The 10,284-nt window shown below is 40.2% G+C and overlaps 1 long non-coding RNA gene across 2 annotated transcripts in view; it reads left to right on the plus strand.

The window, feature by feature from the left end:
• LOC143784361 (uncharacterized) overlaps nt 1-6,836 on the plus strand; it is a 48,453-nt gene extending 41,617 nt beyond the window's left edge. For both annotated transcript variants that reach the window (XR_013217770.1, XR_013217769.1), the window contains 3 exons: nt 634-664; nt 2,114-2,397; nt 6,641-6,836. This is a non-coding gene — a long non-coding RNA (uncharacterized LOC143784361). The remainder of the gene's footprint in view (nt 1-633; nt 665-2,113; nt 2,398-6,640) is intronic.
• Nucleotides 6,837-10,284: the final 3,448 nt, after the last annotated feature.

A 10,284-nucleotide genomic window follows, 5' to 3' on the forward strand; every position in this document is an offset into this window, starting at 1 on the left:
TACTCCAGTAATGATGTAGCTCTGAAATATGGCAAAACTGGTGGCAAATGGCATCTTCGCAGCTTCATGATTGATTTTCCTCAATACATGGGCAGTTATTTTGCGCCTTTTTTGCCCAACACGCTTCTTGCGACCCTGTTGGCTATTTGCCATGAAACGCTTGATTGTTCGGTGATCACGCTTCAAAAGTTTGGCAATTTAAAGACTGCTGCATCCCTCTGCAAGACATCTCACAATTTTAGACTTTTCAGTGCCCGTCAAATCTCTCTTCTGACCCATTTTGCCAAAGGAAAGGAAGTTGCCTAATAATTAAGAAAACCTTATATAGGGTTTTGATGTCATTAGACAACACCCCTCCTCATTACAGAGATGCACATCACCTGATTTACTTAATTGGTAGTTGGTTCTCAAGCCTGAACAGCTTGGAGTAGGACAACATGTATAAAAAGTATCATGTGATCAAAATACAACTTGCCTAATAATTCTGCACACAGTGTAAAGGGAACCTGTCTGCTGCTTCATGCTGCCTGAACCACATGCAGTATGAATCTTGAGTCTGGCTGCATAATTGCTGTATATAGATGTAATAAAACAATTACATAGCACATTATTATATTTTTGTCTTTTTTTCAGATTCCAGTTATAATGGGAAATGCAAACCCAGGTTAGTGTCACAAAATATTTTTCCATTGCAATTTATGTACCAAGTATTTTTTGCACATGAGTAATATATATTGTAAGAACAGAACTCTTTCTTCAAGATTTGCTAACACTTTCTCTTTTAAGTCTCTCATGTAAACACTATGTCAACATATCCATACAGTATGGGAATATCATTGTGTGGAACTGCCAGGCTATCAGTCATAACAGCCTCTATGGCCCTCACCAAGGAATGGACCCACTTTAAATCATAGGGCCTTGATGACTGAGAAACCAAATAAAAGGACATTGGAGCATATTTATGAATCCTCTCCAGGGCTCCAGTGCTAACCTCCCTTAAATCAGTGGGTATCACATACTTTGCTCGCTGTTCATAGCCCCTGACCGGCTAAGCAAGTACTTGTTCACACCACTTATAACTCATCCTAGTGGATTGTAAAGTAGCAGCTAGTTGGGTCTTTGCACATCTTTCCCTCTCTTTCTCTTGTGCTGTCTGTGAAAATTCCCACCTCCCCTGAATAGACATTGAATTTCATGGTAAGACCAGCAAAGGGCAGGAAAGGAGGCTACAAGAACATTATATTCTTATTATGAGCTTCTATTGCCCCCGTCGTGGCCCTCCAGTGCATAGTAACAAATACAGGCCCAATCCTCTCTAATATTTAGACAATGCATATGTAGATAAAACTTTATGAAAATATATCAAATTTATCACAATGGCGCGTGCCAGATGATAAATTAGCCACATCTTTAGATATTTTTTTAGCTTTTCACTACCTCTTGAATGAAGTGTTCCAGGGGTATTAGATTTACCATTTTGAACCCTGCAGGTCCTCTTCTGGTAGTCACCTGGTCCCCACTGATCTCGGCTTCCTGATCACATCATTGACACCCTGGAAATGGGTCAAAATATTGGCTCACTGGTGCAGCAATGACTTACCTCAGCCAGTAAATTGCTGAATGCCATTTCCAGTATTTTGAAGATGAGACGAGGAAGCAGAGACCAGAGGACTAGACAAACGCCGGACAGGACCAAGAAAGCAGTCTGAGAAATTAAAATAAAAACAATCATATTCCCTAGAACATCCGTTTAATTCACGTGACATCATTCTGTGCATTATTGTGTTGCTGTCAGAATATTGTGTGCATGCACTTTGCACTATGATATCACTATATGCATTACCCCACTACTGTGACATCAGTATTTCCATGGTTCTTAAGCTTCAAAACTTAAATAGAATATCACTGTGAACTTCACTTTGTTCCATATTTTCAGTCTGTGACCTGACTGTATACATTGCCCTTGTGCTGTGTGATCACTATGTACATTATTCCATTACTGTGAAACTCTGAGTGGAATATCAGCAAATTTATGATCTGAAAATACCTGAACATGTATGCAAATTATTTTATTTATTATTTAAAAAATGTTTTATTAAATTATTTGTTTCAGGCCCACATTTCCATCCTCCACCTGGGCACCCGCATCATCACCACCACCATCATCCCCACCTTGGATATCCTCCAGGTCCTAACATAGGTCCATCTGGACACTTTGGACCACCTATGCACCATGGTCCTCCTGGACACTTTGGAGCACCTATGCACCATGGTCCTCTTGCACACTTTGGACCACATATGCATCATGGCCATCATGGACACCATGGCCATCATGGGTTTCATGGCCATCATGGTCATCATGGCCATCACTAAACTTGTCTATTTAGCCATGGCAAGGTAAGTCTTGATTAAGGAATTAGTATTATAGCCCTTCTTTGAATTAACACTACTTATTTGATAAATGTAAATTTTTAAGATTCTCACCTTGATGCTGTTATTAGCCATGTAATATGCAAAAAGATAATGACTGTATTTGGTAGGTGTTAAGTGCAGAGTAAGGTGAGACTGCTTTACACACAGAAGATGACATCCTACACAACCTATCTGCCCTCAGGACAGCAATATACGCAGGTAGATATGTTGACCTTCAGCTGTGTTACGTCAGCTGACAGTTCTGTTCCAGGGCCTTGCCAAGACATGGACTCCAGTCTCATTGGCAGCCTAGAAAGGAGAAAATCCAGTAGGAGATCCCATTAAACCATGCAGATTTGCTCAAGATATATGGAAAAGTCCATATGCAGAGTACACAGCCTCATCGACTAGGCATTTTGCTAAAATACCTTTATCAAAAACAATTATGTAGTTACTGTATGTTCAGATCTGCTGCTGAAAAGCATACTTGTAATTAGTGGTTGACTCCAATCTGACAAATTGGGACTTCTTTTCCCAATTATTAAATTAGAGCTGAGATACTGACCTAAAATGATATTTTCAGGGGAAGACTATAAGGGGTATATAGACGTTGAGCATGTGTGACTCTTCACCATTCAAGATTCTTAATTCTTAGGAGCTCCAGATGACCCAACAATCAGATCTCCAGCAATCAGTATAATTATCACCTATCCTATGGATACAAGATAATTTACTGTTTTGAGAATAACCCATTAATTCAAACCACCAATCATCTATGTTATTCTCATGATGCAGGCACAGGGGATAAACTCTAAGGCTGGGTTCATGCTGCGTTAAAGCAGCCCGTTCAACGCATGCGTTAAACGGACTGCGTTAACGCAAGTGCCGAAATGTGATCGCGCTAGGGGTGACGGATCCGTAAATGCTGCAGCCCGCGTCCGAGGGTCCGTCACAGAATGAGGGCACATCACTAGCGCATGCCAATTATGGCATGCATTGGCGATGCGCCCGAAATTGGGGTTAATGGCAGCGTTACCAGACTGCATTACACCGCGTTATGCCATGGTGTAACGCAGTCCGTCTATCAGACTGCCATACCGCAGTATGAACCCAGCCTAACTTACAGATGACAACTTGCTGGACAAACAAAAAGCGGAGCTACTTTAACTTCAATCCTGGCCATTGTTTAGATGCCAATGTTGCTATAGATGGCGGTAGCATCTAAGTGCATAACTGAGGGAAGGGATTTAATCTTCAATGCATAGCCAAACAACTTCCTCACCAAATGTTAATTTCTATTGATGCATCTGTAGCTTGTGATCCAAACAATCTCTGCTTTTATCTCACATGAAGCTTACCATAAAAAAAATTATAGTAGAATTTCTATTTTTTTTTGTTCTTTCAGCCTAGAAAAATGGAATATAAAGATAGCAAAAAGTCATATGTTCCCTATAATGGTACCAATGCAAACATGAACTAACAAAAACATCTCATCATACAGTTCAAGATGGCTCCCAGAATATGGCAATAAAAATACATTTTTATAAAAGGGGATTTTATTGGGTAAAAGTAATAAAATAAAAGTAAGAAAAGTTTATACATTTGATATTGTCATATTGGCATTGACCATATCACACATAAAAAAAGAATGTTGAAATTTTGTTTATTCCACCTCCCAAAAAGAGAATAAAAAGGCGTCAAAAATATGTTTAATCTCCAAATTGTTACCATTGACATTGTTATCAATTCCCACAAAAACAAGCCATAACACAGGTCTGTCAATAGATAAATAAACCTGACATCATAAAACATGAAACACTCTATAAGTTTAGACTTCTTTGCTCTCCTGATCCACATGACATTCATACAGCAGTGAAAACTATAAAAATGAAACAAAAAAAAAGCAATGGTGGATGTGCTATCTCTTCCCATCTATCCCACCAAAATAATAAAAGTTTATCAATGCATTGCAAGTATTTCAAAATGGCGACATCTCCAGGAAATAAAAAACTTAATCTAACCCAATTGAGATAATACTATGGGGCTTTCTTTTAGGGATTGGTCTAGGCCACTTAGTTCCAATGAAGGGAAATCTTAAAGTTGTGGTCCAATAGCTATAATGTATTTTCTAAACACCTATTTTTTAAGTCCTAACCACTTTTGTAACTGCTTTCTAAAAAAAAAAATCCCTACCATTCTCCCTTTACAACTATTCCCATATCTGCTTTTTTCTTTACTTCCTGTGATGCTTCGTTTTGAGGGGTGACTTATATGGGACTTCACGGGAGGATGACCCTGCAGCCACTTACCTGTGGCCTCCTTTCCCCCGGAACAGGATATCATCAGAGGGCTGTGCTGTGATCACTTACCAAAGCTTTTTCACTACTGTCCCCTGATGACATCTTGTTTCAGGTTGGTGGTGGAGACGTGACTGCAGCTTCAGTGGCCAATGACACACTTCACTTGTGCCAGCTGCCCTCATTGTCAATGGCCGCTGCCACAGTCCCTTCTTTTATCACCGCTGTGTCTTTCCCTAAAATGAGACATCATCAGGGGGTGGTGATAGAACCAGAGTGATTGACAGCAGCACTGCCAAACAGCTTTTGTCACTGCCCTTAAACAAATCACTATCAGGGGCGCCGCTGCTGTCACTTGCCCTGCTTCTATCACTATCCCCTGATAGTGATTCATTTGAGAGCAGTGATAGAATATCTGGGGTCTCTCTCGTCACTCACCCTGCTTCTATCACCACTCCTGATGATGTCTCATTTCAGGGAAAGAGATACGGGCGATAGATGCTGGTGCTACCGCGGCGGCCACTGAAGCTGAGATCATTTTTCCATCCACCTCCCAACACAGTATGTCATCAGGGAATGGCGGTAACAGAAACTGTGGTAATCACCACCCTCGATGACTTCCTGTTTCTGGAATAGTGATAGAAACTGTGGGGAATTCACTGCAACTTCAGCCTCCTTTGAGGCTGCATTATATCAATCCTTTCAAGGCTGCGGTTATCCAGGTTGCTTATGCCCCTTTTTCTACCACACTTTTTCCTTCCACTCAACTTTCCATTAATATGCTTGGATACAGCACTCTGTGAAGGTCCAGCTTCTTTAGCAATGACCTTTTGTGCCTTAACCTCCTTGTGGAGTGTGTCAATGTCTTCCTTCTGGACATCTGTCAAGTCAGCAGTCTTCTCCATGATTGTGGAGCCTACTGAAACAGACTAAGGGACCTTTTTAGATGCCTAGGAAGCCTCTGCAGGTGTTTTTTGTTAATTATTCTAATTTACTGAGATAATGACTTTTGGGATTTCACTGGTTGTAAGCCATAATCATCAACATTAACAGGAACAAACACTTGAAATAGATCACTGTGTTTGTAATGACTCTATACAATATGTGAGTTTCACTTCTTGTATTGAAGAACTGGAATAAATTAACTTTTTTATGATATTCTAATTTTGTGAAAAGCACCTGTATATGGATTACTGACACGTGCTGCATTGCTGAATTTAACTTTGGCATTGTGGGTAACTGGATGTCTCAGAGGGGAAAAATTGCAGTGTTTTACTGGCGCTTTTTAAAGAAAGTTAAATTAAATCCAATTTATTTTCCATTTACGGTAATATATATGGCTAAAAATTGTGCTAAACACAAGTACACATTTTATTTCCTCTGTGATGTCCTGATTGTTAGCATCGCAAGTGCTTTTCCGAGAGAATGGCTAAAAATCCTTCCAAACACCAAAATCTGTTATAAAGCTTTCCCAGAAGAGTGGATGCTGTTATAACTATAGAGGGACCAACTCTGTATTAATGCACATAGATCATGAATGTGAGGTCATAAAATCTCCTGCAGGTGTAATGTGAAAGTGTCCCAATACTTTACCCATACAGTTTATATTGTGTGATAAGGAATAATATTTAGGCCAGTTGACAATATTGAAATTAATGTGAAAGTGTGGGGAGATGTAAGAAGCAGAATGAATAGGATAAGTGTAAAATTTGCCTTTGCTAACCAGTTGGTTCACTGCTTTAAATCTCCAAGGTGCAATGTGGCTGGTTGCTATAGATAATGAATGAATTTTTCTTTTGCATCATTTTTGGCACACATCCTTCACTTTTTCTGCTTGTCTTTATGATTGTGATAACTAATGTAATGCAATCTGAACACTATACAACATATAATTTGCACTAACTTTTATTTTTGCTATTTTGTATTTGCAGGCATGAAGTAAAATATTGGTATTGGCAACTTGCAAGAAGATTGTTCCTCTACCTTAATAGCAACATACAGTATATAACCAAACAGACAAATTTGTGCATTAATAACTGAGGGATACATTTACTGTACTATTACAATGACTAAAAAAAACTAAATAAATTGATGATTTTGTGGTTGATTTATTAATTACTTACAGAAGTGTCTTTTATGGGTTATTTATTTGTGCTCGTTTTTGGTTATTTTTGCCCCATCAATTAGAGTTAAACGACACAGTTTTGCAAATTAATGGAAAAATGCTGTGGTTTCGGTATGGGAATTTTAGTATCAAACAACCACTTTGTTCTTTGTAAATTTTTATCTAAGGGCTCATGTGGATTTCAGTCCGATTTTGGACCACAATACATGGACTGGCCGTGGGTCTCCAGACCCGAGTGTGAGAGTCTCATAGAAATATATGAAGCTGACATGCTCAGGTTGGGAGAGCCGTGGTTAATCCATGCATTAGTGGTCCATGCTAGGACCGATTGGCATCGGCATCGGCATGAGCACTTAGTCTTAGAGCTTTTATTGGGCATAAAAGTTCAAAGTTCAAAGAAAACAGTTCCACCACCATCATACTTTGAAAAAAATAATAATCTATAAATACCAAATAAAGCTTTCAGGCATTTCCATGTCATGCATCAATGAGCCTTGGGTGCTCATGACCCTGTCCCCATCTCTCCAGATCTGTTGCTTGGACCATTTTTGGTTGGTACTCACCACGTCTTACATAGCAAAAAACATAGCACAAGACTTGCAATTTTAGAGTTGTTCTGCCTTACATTTCTAATCTTCACAATGTGGACCATGTCAAAATCACTCAAATCCTTGTGTATGCCCATTTTTCTTTTCCCAATAAATTAACTTGACAAACTAATTTTTCACTAACTGCCTTATATATGTCACCCTTGAGAGCTTCCATTTTCACAAGATAGGAAAAATGTATATTATTGGTTGTCAGTGGTTTTGTTTTTTCACCAGATCAGTGTATAATGCTGTAATAAAATTAATATTAAGATCTCAGGAGCAGGGCCCTGACTGCACCCCGCACAGTTTCAGAGGTCATAAACCATTAAAGGGGTATTCCCATTTACAAGATCCTATCTCAGTATGTAATAGGTGTAGGCCCTCACAGCTGTAATAAGGGGGATTTAGACGTTCAAAGCAGGAATGATGAGCTAATGAACTGCAAATGGCCCAAGAAATGCTCTTGCACAGGGAGTCTCTTCTTTTTCCATCACTGAACTGTGGTGTGTAATCAGAGACAGCCTTAAAGGGGTATTCTCATCTCCAAGATCCTATCCCAATATGTTTTAGGTATAATAATAATAATTTTAGCAAATACCTACAGTTTGAAATGTAGTATACTTTTTCTGATTCGCTATGTCGTTTATCCCTATCCTCAGTATCCATGGCTATTACCACTAACAGCTGTCACTATATGAGTGGTCGTAACCATGGATACCTAAGCTACTGCAATGCCTGCACATGGGGTGTTCGACATAGTGAATCAGAAGAACTATGCTAAATTTCTAAATGGAGGTATTTGTTAATATTACTATTATTACACTTACTACATATTGGAATATTGTCTTGAAGAGCATTTCTGGGCCCTTCGCAGTTCATTAGCTCAGCATTCCTGCTTTGAAGGTCTAAATGGCCCTTTATTTCCAAGTTGCACCAATAGTGGGTCCGCCCTGCCGTGGTTCATCGGTTTACACCACTGTACCATGTAAGGAGGCCTGTTGTTGTGAATTAGACTTTTTTGGCTCCCTCTTGTGGTCACTAGTGATATGACTCTGGGATTGTCTTTCCCTAGTTTGGCACCCACCTGGGTCGTTAGTCCAGGGGTGTTGCTATATAAACTTCCTGAATTCTCAGTCTGGTGCCTGGCATCATTGTAATCAGTTCCTTTCTGTTTGCTCCTGTCTGCTGGTCGTGGTTCTTGCAAAATTAAGCTATGTCCTGCTTCCTTGTTTTTTGGTTATTTGCATTGCTCTTATTTATTTGTCCAGCTTGTACTAAATGTGATTCCTGATTTTGCTGGAAGCTCTAGGGGGCTGGTATCCTCCCCCCGGGCCGTTAGACGGTTCGGGGGTTCTTGTATATCCAGCGTGGAAATTTTGATAGGGTTTTTGCTGACCGTATAAGTCATCTTACTATATTCTGCTATTAGTCAGTGGGCCTCTCTTTGCTAAATATCTAGTTCATTCTTACGTTTGTCTTTTCTTCTTACCTCACCGTTATTATTTGTTGGGGGCTTGTATCCAACTTTTGGGGTCTTTTCTCTGGAGGCAAGAAAGGTCTATCTTTTCCCTTCTAGGGTTAGTTAGTTCTCCGGCTGGCGCGAGACGTCTTGAACCAACGTAGGCACGTTCCCCGGCTGCTGCTATTTGTGGTGCTAGGATTAGTTATACGGTCAGCCCAGTTACCACTGTCCTATGAGCTGGTTTTTTGTGTTTGCAGACTTGGTAATTACTTCTGAGACCCTCTGCCATTGGGGTCATAACAGTATGCCAGGCCAAAGTTGAATGTTTAATGCATTGCAGAAGTGGGATAATAAGAAAGGAAATTCTGAGTTTTTTTTTTTCTTTCTCCCCCCCCCCTTTACCTCTGAGTGGCTTGTGCTTGCTGCAGACATGAATGTCCAGACCTTGATTACAAGTGTAGATCAGCTTGCTGCTCGTGTGCAGGGCATACAAGATTTTGTTACTAGTAGTCCTATGTCTGAACCTAAAATACCTATTCCTGAACTGTTCTCTGGAGACCGATTTAAGTTTAGGAATTTCAGGAATAATTGTAAATTGTTTCTGTCTCTGAGACCCCGTTCATCTGGAGACTCAGCTCAGCAAGTTAAAATTGTTATCTCTTTTTTGCGGGGCGACCCTCAGGATTGGGCTTTCTCGCTAGCGCCAGGAGATCCGGCATTGGCAAATATTGATGCGTTTTTTCTGGCGCTCGGATTGCTTTATGAGGAACCCAATCTTGAAATTCAGGCAGAAAAAGCCTTGCTGGCTATTTCTCAGGGCCAGGATGAAGCTGAAGTGTATTGCCAAAAATTTCGGAATGAGTGTGCTCTGGCCGCTAATTTCAGAAATGGCCTTTCAGAAGCCATTAAGAATGTGATGGTGGGTTTCTCCATTCCTACAAGTCTGAATGATTCCATGGCGCTGGCTATTCAAATTGACCGGCGTTTGCGGGAGCGCAAAGCCGCTAATCCTCTGGTGGTGTTGTCTGAACAAACACCTGATTTAATGCAAGGTGGTAGAATTCAGACTAGAAATGAACGGAAAAATCATAGACGTCAGAATGGGTTGTGTTTTTACTGTGGTGATTCTACACATGTTATATCAGCTGTTGTGAATTTGGTTTTTGGGCTCCCCCGGTGGTCGCTGGTGGTACTGGACTTGTGTGCTTCACTTTCTCTGTTCACCTGTTTTCATCAGGATGTGGGAGTATCCTATTTAGCCTTGCTGCTCAGTTATTCTAGTGCCGGCCATCAATGTAACCAGAGCCTTTCTGTTGCATGTTCCTGCTTCTAGACTACTATCAGCTAAGTTGGACTCTTAGTCCTAAGTTTGTTTGCATTTTTGTTCCAGTTCACAGT

This window comes from Ranitomeya variabilis, chromosome 7 (genome assembly GCF_051348905.1).
Source record: "Ranitomeya variabilis isolate aRanVar5 chromosome 7, aRanVar5.hap1, whole genome shotgun sequence".
NCBI classification, from domain to species: domain Eukaryota; kingdom Metazoa; phylum Chordata; class Amphibia; order Anura; family Dendrobatidae; genus Ranitomeya; species Ranitomeya variabilis.